Here is a 16,118-nt window from a genome sequence, read left to right as displayed (position 1 = left end):
AAAGTAATAATGGTGTTAACATGTTGACGGTTGAGGATGAATGGTTATGGCAAGTTCAAATTTTTTCTGATGATTCGGGAGCCCATGGTTTGGTTTTCTGAGATGGTGATTGGACTGCTGAGTCATGGCCGGATTCTTGGAGAGAGGCACACCATAGCATTTCGTTTCTGGAGTTTTTTTCCATTTGATGGTTGCTTTAGTGTTGTGTGGTAACCTTTTAGCAAACAGGCGAGTGATTTTTAATGTGGATAGCCAAACAGTTGTTAATTTAGTCAATTCACAGAAGGCTCGAGATGAAAAAGTTTTGAAGTTGTTGCGTTTATTTTTGCTTCATTGTCTGAAATTCAATATTTTGTTTAAGGGTCAGTATGTTCCAGGTGTGAATAATGATATCACTGATGGGCTATCTCGTTCACAGTGGCAGAGATTCGGTGTACTGGTGCCGGGAGCAGATTTGCTTAAAACGGCTTTGACGGTGGACCTTTGGGAGCTGGGAATCTAAGGATGTTACAATTGATTTGTCAATCCATTGCTCCATCTACTTTGAGGTCATATGGCAAGGCCTAGGCAGAATTTATTGAGTCTGGTGCATTGAGGAGGTATGAGGGACCTTACATGTCACGGTATAGGAGGGAGGATGGAGTCTGCTTCATTATGACACATATTGACCTAGGATTGGCGGTGGTGGCTATAACAGGGAAGATGGCAGGTATTACATTTTTCGGTAAGTACTTTTGGGATTATGATACCATGGAAGGAGAAATGTGTAGGAGAATTGTTGCTGGCTGGGCGATGGAGGATGGATCCAGGTTGGATCAATGGCATCCTATTTCCATGCAAAAGCTGAGGGATATTTTGGGGGTTTTGAATTCTGCTTTTCCTGTTGGGAGGGCTGATAGTATAGATGATTCTTCTCCTGAAAAACAACTATATCATGATTGCAGGCACACCTGCACTGTGTAGACCAGGGTGGCCGAGTGGTTAAGGTGTTGGACTTAAGATCCAATGGACATGTGTCTGCGTGGTTCGAGCCCCACTCCTGGTATATCATTTTTTCTCTCCCGTGACACTGTTCATTTCAATTTCACGCACTTTTCAGTTGCTCCTGATTAATATTAAAATAAGAGCTACATATAAAATCTTCATATCGATTAACGTGTATTTTTCTACCCCCAAAAAAGTAAACGCCTTGTATTGTACATTTCTCTTTGAAACTTAGTAACCTTTTGTTGCAGGTTGTATTACAGTATGCTTTTTCGTTTATTTTAGGTGACTTATTTGTTTATGATACCTGACTTAATGCTTTCCATTTGGTGCATAATGAATTACAAAATCTCTCTACCAGGAGTGGGGCTTGAACCCACGTGGACACATGTCCATTGGATCTTAAGTCCAACGCCTTAACCACTCGGCCATCCTGGTACCTGTGCAGGAAAGGGCAACAACATGGCACTTATTATAGATATCAAGAGTGCTCACTGTGTGACATTGAGCTTTCTATATATATATATATTTTCATATCTATATATTTTATCAGGTTACGCAAAACACATTTCAGGAATACAAGGTAATGTCATGCCTCTCCTCTATAAAACGTGCATGTACTTAATAAAAAAAAAAATACAACCATACCTATCAAACATGTTTAAGATTATCAGCGTGTAGGACGAAAAAAGGTGCGCTTTTTTCACACCGTTTTTGTCACATGTCCTATTAAATATGTCTGCAAATTGACGATAATCTTAAGAAATATCACACTAACCCCTTTTCAAGACTCAAAACTACACTTCACACAATCTAAAACACTTTGGGACAGATTTACAAGGCCCTTGCGGCCCTTAGCGCTACATTTGCAGAATTTATTTTGCCGCAAATGTGAAGATCATAGGCCACTACCATAGCAAAATATTTACAAGGTGGCGCAAGCTAGGTTTGCGCCAACTTGTTAACACTTTGCGCCACATCATGCATAATATATGCATGATGTGTGCAAAGGGGGCGTTCCCTTGTTAGAGAGTGGGCACGCTCGTTCCTCACCTGACAGGTTGCTTTTTGAGAAGGGTGTCTCTGGGGCTGGTGTTGTAGCCAAGAGCGAACTCTTGACTCCGCGTGGGTCGCTTCGTTTGCCGCACTGCACGGGAATGGCTGGGAGGCATAGAGTTGGCAGTAGAGGAAGCGGTGTGGTGGGGAAGGGTCAGGCATAATTTATACAAGGTGGGCGTTCGCCCATTAGGGAGCCCGAAAAAATGGCGCAAGGCAATCTAAGAGATTTCCTTGCGCCATTTGTTTTACACTTTTAACGCCTACTCAGAGGAGGCGTTAAAAGGGGGAATACCATTATTTATAATGGGCCCCTATGTACTCTGCAGGATTAGTCCCAAAATGATGGCGCTAATCTTGCAGAGTACATCAATAGCGTAAAAAATATAACGCTAATGCCCCTACCCTGTGCCATGGTGCGCCGTATTATTATATATATAGTTCACACATGGTGGCAGTACAGGGGCGTTAAGGGGTGCAAGGAACGTGGCGCTGCACCGGCAGAGCCACTTTCCTTAAATCTGCCCCTTTGTGTTTGTCTCGGAGCAACAGGTGGTTTATAATTTTGACACAAGTGAGGTCAATTTCAATAGAGTCCAGCAATTACAGGAAGATGGGCATAGCTTTGTCAGGGGTGAGCTTAAGAAAGCACACCCTGGGGTGGCTGAAGCATTTTTGGGGTGTGACAGCTCCTTTGGGCTTCGCAGCTCAGGAGGACGAGCCATGCCAAAGGACGTCATGAAAAATAAGACAACAGCGGAGACGCCGGTAAAGGTCTGGGCACCTTTAAAATGCCGGTCATAAGAGAGGGTTGCATCCAGAGCGATCAACCCGATTACAAGGGAGTGGCCTGGTGAATCATTTGATTTATGGTACAATCACGGCTTCAAGATCCCAGCTATCAGCCAAGGTGCTGTCTCGTTGGCTTCGGGGCTCATTTTGCATGATGAATTGATGGATTACGATGACGACCAGGAGACTAAGGATGGGGAGAATTGTGAGGGTGGGGATGAGACTTCGGGGAAGGAGATGCAGCAAAGAAATTAGGTGAGCTGTTCTAACAGAGGAAAGAGTTTTGGTGTGTTTCAGGATTTGCCCCCTTTGATGGTGCAGCGTAATCGGAAAGTCAAGACGAATAATCAGGTACCTGCAAGTGGTTTCATTCAAAAAAGGTGAGACACAGGCTGCTGTGGCTATGGGGTGTGAAGAGTTAAGCATGAAGGTAGTGTGTTTGGTGTCTGTAACAGTGGGTAATACCCTTTTGCGTTAGCATAAGGAAGTTTGGGTAGATTGAGTGGGAAAGATGATGCAAATAATGAAGCAGTTAAAGATGCAGACAATGTCCATTTGGGGGGGCTGTGAACAAAAAAGTCGGAGTCAATGATGGTAAGTCAGAGGCAAGTGGTGAGGAGGCTTCTAAGGCAGAGCCAGGTAAGGAAAAAGGAAACTCAGGTGAGGGTAGTGTAAAAAGTAAAAAGTTGCCATATATGGGGTTGTTCTTGCCTTTGGGGGCGCATCTCACCCAAGCCATGAAGGAAAACATTTGTAAAGGTGAGTTTGTTGATGTTTTTTAATTATTACATAGAGAAGTGTGGGCTAAGGAAGGGTCAAAGGAGGAGGAATGGGAATTAGCTAGGAGGCCGAAAGTTCCCACTACCCTTGAGAATTGGATGTCAGTATTCTTAATCATTGCTAGCGTTTATTGTGAGAGGCATCCGGAGAGTTGTATTTCTCTATTAAAATACATGGACGTTTTTAGGTGGGCTGAAATAGACTATGGTGGTTTTGGATGTTTTAGAAATAATGAAGAACTTAGAGCCCAGATGGCATTATTTCCAGATAAAGAATGGTGAGATATTTATAATGAGCTTTGGATGCAAGGGTTGTGTACTTCCAAGAATGCCTCAGCGTTACACACAGCTAGTGGTCTTCTGGTTCCTTACAAGCCCTGTCAGGGGCATCCCAACCAATCTAGGGTGGGTAGTTTCACGAGAGCTCAGTTCCCACAGAATGGATCTTGTTGGTCCTTCAACAGAGGGTCATGCACACGACTCCAGTGCAAGTTCATGCACAATTGCTCCAATTGCAGGGGCAAACATCCATTGGTGCAATGTTTTGGAGGGATGCAATGGGGATGGAAGGCTAATGCAGGTAGAGGTGGTGATAGGGGAAGGGGTCGGATACAGCAGATGGTGGGAAAAGGGCCCTTCTCCTAATAAATTTGATATTTTGTTTTATTGGTTGCAGTTTTATCCGAGGCGTGAGGAGGCCAAGTTACTGTACTAGAGTTTTCTTGAGGGTTTCAAGCTATGTTATCAAGGTCATAGAAGACAGAGAAAAAATTTGAAATCTGCAGTTGAGAATCCGGAAGTGGTGAGAAAGAAATTGCGGACGGAATTGGAGGCTGGCAGAATGGTGGGTCCATGGGATACCTGGCCGATTCATAACTTAACAATTTCACCACTGGGTGTTGTGCCTAAAACACAACAAGGTGAGTTTAGATTGATTCATCATCTATCGTGGGCTGCAGGGGAGTCAGTTAATGATTTAATTGCACATGAAGACTCCATAGTGCATTGCACATCAGTGGAAGAGGCAATTAAGTTGGTAAGGGCTTGTGGAAGGAAGGCACAAATGGCAAAGTTAGACATTCAATCTGTCTTTTGACTATTGCAGGTACATCCTGAGGATTTTTCATTGTTGGGTCTTTAATCTGAGGATTCTATATTTGTGGATATAATGTTGCCAATGGGCTGTTCTGTTTCTTGTTCCCTGTTTGAAACTTGTAGTTGTTTTTTGCAGTGGTTTTTCCAACAGAAGACTGGGCTCGGGCATGTCACGAACTACCTAGGTGACTCTTTTCTAATGGGCTTGCAGTGGTCCAATGAATGTAAAAAAGGGTTAATTGAATTTCAGAAGTGTATGGAGGAGATGGAAGTACCTTTGGCTCCGGATAAGACTGAAGGCCCTGCGATATTGAACTCAGAGAAATCTGAGGTACGGTTTCCGGTGGATAAGTTCAAAAGTTGATTTCTCTGTTGGAGGAGGCTGTTTCCACGGATAAGCTGGAGTTACAGCAGGTGCAAGCCTTATTGGGTTCTTTGAAGTTTGCGTGCCGTGTTGTGAGAGTTGGTAGAGCTCTTTGTAGGTGCCTTGGTTTTTCAGTCAAAGGTGCTGTTTTACCTCATCCCAGAATTCGGCTTAAAGAGGTCATCAATGCGGACTTCAGAATGTTGGTTTCTTTCCAGCAAAGTAATAATGGTGTTAACATGTTGACGGTTGAGGATGAATGGTTATGGCAAGTTCAAATTTTTTCTGATGATTCGGGAGCCCATGGTTTGGTTTTCTGAGATGGTGATTGGACTGCTGAGTCATGGCCGGATTCTTGGAGAGAGGCACACCATAGCATTTCGTTTCTGGAGTTTTTTTCCATTTGATGGTTGCTTTAGTGTTGTGTGGTAACCTTTTAGCAAACAGGCGAGTGATTTTTAATGTGGATAGCCAAACAGTTGTTAATTTAGTCAATTCACAGAAGGCTCGAGATGAAAAAGTTTTGAAGTTGTTGCGTTTATTTTTGCTTCATTGTCTGAAATTCAATATTTTGTTTAAGGGTCAGTATGTTCCAGGTGTGAATAATGATATCACTGATGGGCTATCTCGTTCACAGTGGCAGAGATTCGGTGTACTGGTGCCGGGAGCAGATTTGCTTAAAACGGCTTTGACGGTGGACCTTTGGGAGCTGGGAATCTAAGGATGTTACAATTGATTTGTCAATCCATTGCTCCATCTACTTTGAGGTCATATGGCAAGGCCTAGGCAGAATTTATTGAGTCTGGTGCATTGAGGAGGTATGAGGGACCTTACATGTCACGGTATAGGAGGGAGGATGGAGTCTGCTTCATTATGACACATATTGACCTAGGATTGGCGGTGGTGGCTATAACAGGGAAGATGGCAGGTATTACATTTTTCGGTAAGTACTTTTGGGATTATGATACCATGGAAGGAGAAATGTGTAGGAGAATTGTTGCTGGCTGGGCGATGGAGGATGGATCCAGGTTGGATCAATGGCATCCTATTTCCATGCAAAAGCTGAGGGATATTTTGGGGGTTTTGAATTCTGCTTTTCCTGTTGGGAGGGCTGATAGTATAGATGATTCTTCTCCTGAAAAACAACTATATCATGATTGCAGGCACACCTGCACTATGTAGACCAGGGTGGCTGAGTGGTTAAGGTGTTGGACTTAAGATCCAATGGACATGTGTCTGCGTGGTTCGAACCCCACTCCTGGTATATCATTTTTTCTCTCCCGTGACACTGTTCATTTCAATTTCACGCACTTTTCAGTTGCTCCTGATTAATATTAAAATAAGAGCTACATATAAAATCTTCATATCGATTAACGTGTATTTTTCTACCCCCAAAAAAGTAAACGCCTTGTATTGTACATTTCTCTTTGAAACTTAGTAACCTTTTGTTGCAGGTTGTATTACAGTATGCTTTTTCGTTTATTATAGGTGACTTATTTGTTTATGATACCTGACTTAATGCTTTCCATTTGGTGCATAATGAATTACAAAATCTCTCTACCAGGAGTGGGGCTTGAACCCACGTGGACACATGTCCATTGGATCTTAAGTCCAACGCCTTAACCACTCGGCCATCCTGGTACCTGTGCAGGAAAGGGCAACAACATGGCACTTATTATAGATATCAAGAGTGCTCACTGTGTGACATTGAGCTTTCTATATATATATATATTTTCATATCTATATATTTTATCAGGTTACGCAAAACACATTTCAGGAATACAAGGTAATGTCATGCCTCTCCTCTATAAAACGTGCATGTACTTAATAAAAAAAAAAATACAACCATACCTATCAAACATGTTTAAGATTATCAGCGTGTAGGACGAAAAAAGGTGCGCTTTTTTCACACCGTTTTTGTCACATGTCCTATTAAATATGTCTGCAAATTGACGATAATCTTAAGAAATATCACACTAACCCCTTTTCAAGACTCAAAACTACACTTCACACAATCTAAAACACTTTGGGACAGATTTACAAGGCCCTTGCGGCCCTTAGCGCTACATTTGCAGAATTTATTTTGCCGCAAATGTGAAGATCATAGGCCACTACCATAGCAAAATATTTACAAGGTGGCGCAAGCTAGGTTTGCGCCAACTTGTTAACACTTTGCGCCACATCATGCATAATATATGCATGATGTGTGCAAAGGGGGCGTTCCCTTGTTAGAGAGTGGGCACGCTCGTTCCTCACCTGACAGGTTGCTTTTTGAGAAGGGTGTCTCTGGGGCTGGTGTTGTAGCCAAGAGCGAACTCTTGACTCCGCGTGGGTCGCTTCGTTTGCCGCACTGCACGGGAATGGCTGGGAGGCATAGAGTTGGCAGTAGAGGAAGCGGTGTGGTGGGGAAGGGTCAGGCATAATTTATACAAGGTGGGCGTTCGCCCATTAGGGAGCCCGAAAAAATGGCGCAAGGCAATCTAAGAGATTTCCTTGCGCCATTTGTTTTACACTTTTAACGCCTACTCAGAGGAGGCGTTAAAAGGGGGAATACCATTATTTATAATGGGCCCCTATGTACTCTGCAGGATTAGTCCCAAAATGATGGCGCTAATCTTGCAGAGTACATCAATAGCGTAAAAAATATAACGCTAATGCCCCTACCCTGTGCCATGGTGCGCCGTATTATTATATATATAGCTCACACATGGTGGCAGTACAGGGGCGTTAAGGGGTGCAAGGAACGTGGCGCTGCACCGGCAGAGCCACTTTCCTTAAATCTGCCCCTTTGTGTTTGTCTCGGAGCAACAGGTGGTTTATAATTTTGACACAAGTGAGGTCAATTTCAATAGAGTCCAGCAATTACAGGAAGATGGGCATAGCTTTGTCAGGGGTGAGCTTAAGAAAGCACACCCTGGGGTGGCTGAAGCATTTTTGGGGTGTGACAGCTCCTTTGGGCTTCGCAGCTCAGGAGGACGAGCCATGCCAAAGGACGTCATGAAAAATAAGACAACAGCGGAGACGCCGGTAAAGGTCTGGGCACCTTTAAAATGCCGGTCATAAGAGAGGGTTGCATCCAGAGCGATCAACCCGATTACAAGGGAGTGGCCTGGTGAATCATTTGATTTATGGTACAATCACGGCTTCAAGATCCCAGCTATCAGCCAAGGTGCTGTCTCGTTGGCTTCGGGGCTCATTTTGCATGATGAATTGATGGATTACGATGACGACCAGGAGACTAAGGATGGGGAGAATTGTGAGGGTGGGGATGAGACTTCGGGGAAGGAGATGCAGCAAAGAAATTAGGTGAGCTGTTCTAACAGAGGAAAGAGTTTTGGTGTGTTTCAGGATTTGCCCCCTTTGATGGTGCAGCGTAATCGGAAAGTCAAGACGAATAATCAGGTACCTGCAAGTGGTTTCATTCAAAAAAGGTGAGACACAGGCTGCTGTGGCTATGGGGTGTGAAGAGTTAAGCATGAAGGTAGTGTGTTTGGTGTCTGTAACAGTGGGTAATACCCTTTTGCGTTAGCATAAGGAAGTTTGGGTAGATTGAGTGGGAAAGATGATGCAAATAATGAAGCAGTTAAAGATGCAGACAATGTCCATTTGGGAGGGCTGTGAACAAAAAAGTCGGAGTCAATGATGGTAAGTTAGAGGCAAGTGGTGAGGAGGCTTCTAAGGCAGAGCCAGGTAAGGAAAAAGGAAACTCAGGTGAGGGTAGTGTAAAAAGTAAAAAGTTGCCATATATGGGGTTGTTCTTGCCTTTGGGGGCGCATCTCACCCAAGCCATGAAGGAAAACATTTGTAAAGGTGAGTTTGTTGATGTTTTTAAATTATTACATAGAGAAGTGTGGGCTAAGGAAGGGTCAAAGGAGGAGGAATGGGAATTAGCTAGGAGGCCGAAAGTTCCCACTACCCTTGAGAATTGGATGTCAGTATTCTTAATCATTGCTAGCGTTTATTGTGAGAGGCATCCGGAGCGTTGTATTTCTCTATTAAAATACATGGACGTTTTTAGGTGGGCTCAAATAGACTATGGTGGTTTTGGATGTTTTAGATATAATGAAGAACTTTTAGCCCAGATGGCATTATTTCCAGATAAAGAATGGTGAGATATTTATAATGAGCTTTGGATGCAAGGGTTGTGTACTTCCAAGAATGCCTCAGCGTTACACACAGCTAGTGGTCTTCTGGTTCCTTACAAGCCCTGTCAGGGGCATCCCAACCAATCTAGGGTGGGTAGTTTCACGAGAGCTCAGTTCCCACAGAATGGATCTTGTTGGTCCTTCAACAGAGGGTCATGCACACGACTCCAGTGCAAGTTCATGCACAATTGCTCCAATTGCAGGGGCAAACATCCATTGGTGCAATGTTTTGGAGGGATGCAATGGGGATGGAAGGCTAATGCAGGTAGAGGTGGTGATAGGGGAAGGGGTCGGATACAGCAGATGGTGGGAAAAGGGCCCTTCTCCTAATAAATTTGATATTTTATTTTATTGGTTGCAGTTTTATCCGAGGCGTGAGGAGGCCAAGTTACTGTACTACAGTTTTCTTGAGGGTTTCAAGCTATGTTATCAAGGTCATAGAAGACAGAGAAAAAATTTGAAATCTGCAGTTGAGAATCCGGAAGTGGTGAGAAAGAAATTGAGGACGGAATTGGAGGCTGGCAGAATGGTGGGTCCATGGGATACCTGGCCGATTCATAACTTAACAATTTCACCACTGGGTGTTGTGCCTAAAACACAACAAGGTGAGTTTAGATTGATTCATCATCTATCGTGGGCTGCAGGGGAGTCAGTTAATGATTTAATTGCACATGAAGACTCCATAGTGCATTGCACATCAGTGGAAGAGGCAATTAAGTTGGTAAGGGCTTGTGGAAGGAAGGCACAAATGGCAAAGTTAGACATTCAATCTGTCTTTTGACTATTGCCGGTACATCCTGAGGATTTTTCATTGCTGGGTCTTTAATCTGAGGATTCTATATTTGTGGATATAATGTTGCCAATGGGCTGTTCTGTTTCTTGTTCCCTGTTTGAAACTTGTAGTTGTTTTTTGCAGTGGTTTTTCCAACAGAAGACTGGGCTCGGGCATGTCACGAACTACCTAGGTGACTCTTTTCTGATGGGCTTGCAGTGGTCCAATGAATGTAAAAAAGGGTTAATTGAATTTCAGAAGTGTATGGAGGAGATGGAAGTACCTTTGGCTCCGGATAAGACTGAAGGCCCTGCTATATTGAACTCAGAGAAATCTGAGGTACGGTTTCCGGTGGATAAGTTCAAAAGTTGATTTCTCTGTTGGAGGAGGCTGTTTCCACGGATAAGCTGGAGTTACAGCAGGTGCAAGCCTTATTGGGTTCTTTGAAGTTTGCGTGCCATGTGGTGAGAGTTGGTAGAGCTCTTTGTAGGTGCCTTGGTTTTTCAGTCAAAGGTGCTGTTTTACCTCATCCCAGAATTCGGCTTAAAGAGGTCATCAATGCTGACTTCAGAATGTTGGTTTCTTTCCAGCAAAGTTATAATGGTGTTAACATGTTGACGGTTGAGGATGAATGGTTATGGCAAGTTCAAATTTTTTCTGATGATTCGGGAGCCCATGGTTTGGTTTTCTGAGATGGTGATTGGACTGCTGAGTCATGGCCGGATTCTTGGAGAGAGGCACACCATAGCATTTCGTTTCTGGAGTTTTTTTCCATTTGATGGTTGCTTTAGTGTTGTGTGGTAACCTTTTAGCAAACAGGCGAGTGGTTTTTAATGTGGATAGCCAAACAGTTGTTAATTTAGTCAATTCACAGAAGGCTCGAGATGAAAAAGTTTTGAAGTTGTTGCGTTTATTTTTGCTTCATTGTCTGAAATTCAATATTTTGTTTAAGGGTCAGTATGTTCCAGGTGTGAATAATGATATCACTGATGGGCTATCTCGTTCACAGTGGCAGAGATTCGGTGTACTGGTGCCGGGAGCAGATTTGCTTAAAACGGCTTTGACGGTGGACCTTTGGGAGCTGGGAATCTAAGGATGTTACAATTGATTCGTCAGTCCATTGCTCCATCTACTTTGAGGTCATATGGCAAGGCCTAGGCAGAATTTATTGAGTCTGGTGCATTGAGGAGGTATGAGGGACCTTACATGTCACGGTATAGGAGGGAGGATGGAGTCTGCTTCATTATGACACATATTGACCTAGGATTGGCGGTGGTGGCTATAACAGGGAAGATGGCAGGTATTACATTTTTCGGTAAGTACTTTTGGGATTATGATACCATGGAAGGAGAAATGTGTAGGAGAATTGTTGCTGGCTGGGCGATGGAGGATGGATCCAGGTTGGATCAATGGCATCCTATTTCCATGCAAAAGCTGAGGGATATTTTGGGGGTTTTGAATTCTGCTTTTCCTGTTGGGAGGGCTGATAGTATAGATGATTCTTCTCCTGAAAAACAACTATATCATGATTGCAGGCACACCTGCACTATGTAGACCAGGGTGGCCGAGTGGTTAAGGTGTTGGACTTAAGATCCAATGGACATGTGTCTGCGTGGGTTCGAGCCCCACTCCTGGTATATCATTTTTTCTCTCCCGTGACACTGTTCATTTCAATTTCACGCACTTTTCAGTTGCTCCTGATTAATATTAAAATAAGAGCTACATATAAAATCTTCATATCGATTAACGTGTATTTTTCTACCCCCAAAAAAGTAAACGCCTTGTATTGTACATTTCTCTTTGAAACTTAGTAACCTTTTGTTGCAGGTTGTATTACAGTATGCTTTTTCGTTTATTATAGGTGACTTATTTGTTTATGATACCTGACTTAATGCTTTCCATTTGGTGCATAATGAATTACAAAATCTCTCTACCAGGAGTGGGGCTTGAACCCACGTGGACACATGTCCATTGGATCTTAAGTCCAACGCCTTAACCACTCGGCCATCCTGGTACCTGTGCAGGAAAGGGCAACAACATGGCACTTATTATAGATATCAAGAGTGCTCACTGTGTGACATTGAGCTTTCTATATATATATTTTTTTTCATATCTATATATTTTATCAGGTTACGCAAAACACATTTCAGGAATACAAGGTAATGTCATGCCTCTCCTCTATAAAACGTGCATGTACTTAATAAAAAAAAAGATACAACCATACCTATCAAACATGTTTAAGATTATCAGCGTGTAGGACGAAAAAAGGTGCGCTTTTTTCACACCGTTTTTGTCACATGTCCTATTAAATATGTCTGCAAATTGACGATAATCTTAAGAAATATCACACTAACCCCTTTTCAAGACTCAAAACTACACTTCACACAATCTAAAACACTTTGGGACAGATTTACAAGGCCCTTGCGGCCCTTAGCGCTACATTTGCAGAATTTATTTTGCCGCAAATGTGAAGATCATAGGCCACTACCATAGCAAAATATTTACAAGGTGGCGCAAGCTAGGTTTGCGCCAACTTGTTAACACTTTGCGCCACATCATGCATAATATATGCATGATGTGTGCAAAGGGGGCGTTCCCTTGTTAGAGAGTGGGCACACTCGTTCCTCACCTGACAGGTTGCTTTTTGAGAAGGGTGTCTCTGGGGCTGGTGTTGTAGCCAAGAGCGAACTCTTGACTCCGCGTGGGTCGCTTCGTTTGCCGCACTGCACGGGAATGGCTGGGAGGCATAGAGTTGGCAGTAGAGGAAGCGGTGTGGTGGGGAAGGGTCAGGCATAATTTATACAAGGTGGGCGTTCGCCCATTAGGGAGCCCGAAAAAATGGCGCAAGGCAATCTAAGAGATTTCCTTGCGCCATTTGTTTTACACTTTTAACGCCTACTCAGAGGAGGCGTTAAAAGGGGGAATACCATTATTTATAATGGGCCCCTATGTACTCTGCAGGATTAGTCCCAAAATGATGGCGCTAATCTTGCAGAGTACATCAATAGCGTAAAAAATATAACGCTAATGCCCCTACCCTGTGCCATGGTGCGCCGTATTATTATATATATAGCTCACACATGGTGGCGGTACAGGGGCGTTAAGGGGTGCAAGGAACGTGGCGCTGCACCGGCAGAGCCACTTTCCTTAAATCTGCCCCTTTGTGTTTGTCTCGGAGCAACAGATGGTTTATAATTTTGACACAAGTGAGGTCAATTTCAATAGAGTCCAGCAATTACAGGAAGATGGGCATAGCTTTGTCAGGGGTGAGCTTAAGAAAGCACACCCTGGGGTGGGTGAAGCATTTTTGGGGTGTGACAGCTCCTTTGGGCTTCGCAGCTCAGGAGGACGAGCCATGCCAAAGGACGTCATGAAAAATAAGACAACAGCGGAGACGCCGGTAAAGGTCTGGGCACCTTTAAAATGCCGGTCATAAGAGAGGGTTGCATCCAGAGCGATCAACCCGATTACAAGGGAGTGGCCTGGTGAATCATTTGATTTATGGTACAATCACGGCTTCAAGATCCCAGCTATCAGCCAAGGTGCTGTCTCGTTGGCTTCGGGGCTCATTTTGCATGATGAATTGATGGATTACGATGACGACCAGGAGACTAAGGATGGGGAGAATTGTGAGGGTGGGGATGAGACTTCGGGGAAGGAGATGCAGCAAAGAAATTAGGTGAGCTGTTCTAACAGAGGAAAGAGTTTTGGTGTGTTTCAGGATTTGCCCCCTTTGATGGTGCAGCGTAATCGGAAAGTCAAGATGAATAATCAGGTACCTGCAAGTGGTTTCATTAAAAAAAGGTGAGACACAGGCTGCTGTGGCTATGGGGTGTGAAGAGTTAAGCATGAAGGTAGTGTGTTTGGGGTCTGTAACAGTGGGTAATACCCTTTTGCGTTAGCATAAGGAAGTTTGGGTAGATTGAGTGGGAAAGATGATGCAAATAATGAAGCAGTTAAAGATGCAGACAATGTCCATTTGGGAGGGCTGTGAACAAAAAAGTCGGAGTCAATGATGGTAAGTTAGAGGCAAGTGGTGAGGAGGCTTCTAAGGCAGAGCCAGGTAAGGAAAAAGGAAACTCAGGTGAGGGTAGTGTAAAAAGTAAAAAGTTGCCATATATGGGGTTGTTCTTGCCTTTGGGGGCGCATCTCACCCAAGCCATGAAGGAAAACATTTGTAAAGGTGAGTTTGTTGATGTTTTTAAATTATTACATAGAGAAGTGTGGGCTAAGGAAGGGTCAAAGGAGTAGGAATGGGAATTAGCTAGGAGGCCGAAAGTTCCCACTACCCTTGAGAATTGGATGTCAGTATTCTTAATCATTGCTAGCGTTTATTGTGAGAGGCATCCGGAGCGTTGTATTTCTCTATTAAAATACATGGACGTTTTTAGGTGGGCTCAAATAGACTATGGTGGTTTTGGATGTTTTAGATATAATGAAGAACTTTTAGCCCAGATGGCATTATTTCCAGATAAAGAATGGTGAGATATTTATAATGAGCTTTGGATGCAAGGGTTGTGTACTTCCAAGAATGCCTCAGCGTTACACACAGCTAGTGGTCTTCTGGTTCCTTACAAGCCCTGTCAGGGGCATCCCAACCAATCTAGGGTGGGTAGTTTCACGAGAGCTCAGTTCCCACAGAATGGATCTTGTTGGTCCTTCAACAGAGGGTCATGCACACGACTCCAGTGCAAGTTCATGCACAATTGCTCCAATTGCAGGGGCAAACATCCATTGGTGCAATGTTTTGGAGGGATGCAATGGGGATGGAAGGCTAATGCAGGTAGAGGTGGTGATAGGGGAAGGGGTCGGATACAGCAGATGGTGGGAAAAGGGCCCTTCTCCTAATAAATTTGATATTTTGTTTTATTGGTTGCAGTTTTATCCGAGGCGTGAGGAGGCCAAGTTACTGTACTACAGTTTTCTTGAGGGTTTCAAGCTATGTTATCAAGGTCATAGAAGACAGAGAAAAAATTTGAAATCTGCAGTTGAGAATCCGGAAGTGGTGAGAAAGAAATTGAGGACGGAATTGGAGACTGGCAGAATGGTGGGTCCATGGGATACCTGGCCGATTCATAACTTAACAATTTCACCACTGGGTGTTGTGCCTAAAACACAACAAGGTGAGTTTAGATTGATTCATCATCTATCGTGGGCTGCAGGGGAGTCAGTTAATGATTTAATTGCACATGAAGACTCCATAGTGCATTGCACATCAGTGGAAGAGGCAATTAAGTTGGTAAGGGCTTGTGGAAGGAAGGCACAAATGGCAAAGTTAGACATTCAATCTGTCTTTTGACTATTGCCGGTACATCCTGAGGATTTTTCATTGCTGGGTCTTTAATCTGAGGATTCTATATTTGTGGATATAATGTTGCCAATGGGCTGTTCTGTTTCTTGTTCCCTGTTTGAAACTTGTAGTTGTTTTTTGCAGTGGTTTTTCCAACAGAAGACTGGGCTCGGGCATGTCACGAACTACCTAGGTGACTCTTTTCTGATGGGCTTGCAGTGGTCCAATGAATGTAAAAAAGGGTTAATTGAATTTCAGAAGTGTATGGAGGAGATGGAAGTACCTTTGGCTCCGGATAAGACTGAAGGCCCTGCTATATTGAACTCAGAGAAATCTGAGGTACGGTTTCCGGTGGATAAGTTCAAAAGTTGATTTCTCTGTTGGAGGAGGCTGTTTCCACGGATAAGCTGGAGTTACAGCAGGTGCAAGCCTTATTGGGTTCTTTGAAGTTTGCGTGCCATGTGGTGAGAGTTGGTAGAGCTCTTTGTAGGTGCCTTGGTTTTTCAGTCAAAGGTGCTGTTTTACCTCATCCCAGAATTCGGCTTAAAGAGGTCATCAATGCTGACTTCAGAATGTTGGTTTCTTTCCAGCAAAGTAATAATGGTGTTAACATGTTGACGGTTGAGGATGAATGGTTATGGCAAGTTCAATTTTTTTCTGATGATTCGGGAGCCCATGGTTTGGTTTTCTGAGATGGTGATTGGACTGCTGAGTCATGGCCGGATTCTTGGAGAGAGGCACACCATAGCATTTCGTTTCTGGAGTTTTTTTCCATTTGATGGTTGCTTTAGTGTTGTGTGGTAACCTTTTAGCAAACAGGCGAGTGGTTTTTAACGTGGAT

General features: G+C 43.6%; 6 non-coding genes across 6 annotated transcripts; 3 read left to right on the top strand and 3 right to left on the bottom strand.

Annotated features, from left to right (window-relative positions):
• The first annotated feature begins 963 nt into the window (after window positions 1-963).
• Window positions 964-1,045, top strand: TRNAL-UAA (transfer RNA leucine (anticodon UAA)). The gene has a single exon. It is a non-coding gene; the product is annotated as a tRNA-Leu (tRNA).
• A 294-nt stretch (window positions 1,046-1,339) lies between these two features.
• Window positions 1,340-1,422, bottom strand: TRNAL-UAA (transfer RNA leucine (anticodon UAA)). The gene has a single exon. It is a non-coding gene; the product is annotated as a tRNA-Leu (tRNA).
• Window positions 1,423-6,252: 4,830 nt separating this feature from the next.
• Window positions 6,253-6,334, top strand: TRNAL-UAA (transfer RNA leucine (anticodon UAA)). Its single transcript has one exon. It is a non-coding gene; the product is annotated as a tRNA-Leu (tRNA).
• Window positions 6,335-6,628: 294 nt separating this feature from the next.
• On the bottom strand, window positions 6,629-6,711 carry TRNAL-UAA (transfer RNA leucine (anticodon UAA)). Its single transcript has one exon. It is a non-coding gene; the product is annotated as a tRNA-Leu (tRNA).
• A 4,830-nt stretch (window positions 6,712-11,541) lies between these two features.
• On the top strand, window positions 11,542-11,624 carry TRNAL-UAA (transfer RNA leucine (anticodon UAA)). The gene has a single exon. It is a non-coding gene; the product is annotated as a tRNA-Leu (tRNA).
• A 294-nt stretch (window positions 11,625-11,918) lies between these two features.
• Window positions 11,919-12,001, bottom strand: TRNAL-UAA (transfer RNA leucine (anticodon UAA)). Its single transcript has one exon. It is a non-coding gene; the product is annotated as a tRNA-Leu (tRNA).
• Window positions 12,002-16,118: the final 4,117 nt, after the last annotated feature.

Source organism: Pleurodeles waltl, chromosome 5 (assembly GCF_031143425.1).
Source record: "Pleurodeles waltl isolate 20211129_DDA chromosome 5, aPleWal1.hap1.20221129, whole genome shotgun sequence".
NCBI classification, from domain to species: domain Eukaryota; kingdom Metazoa; phylum Chordata; class Amphibia; order Caudata; family Salamandridae; genus Pleurodeles; species Pleurodeles waltl.
Note: the sequence above shows the minus strand (reverse complement) of the source record. Positions and strands in the feature narration are given on the sequence as shown.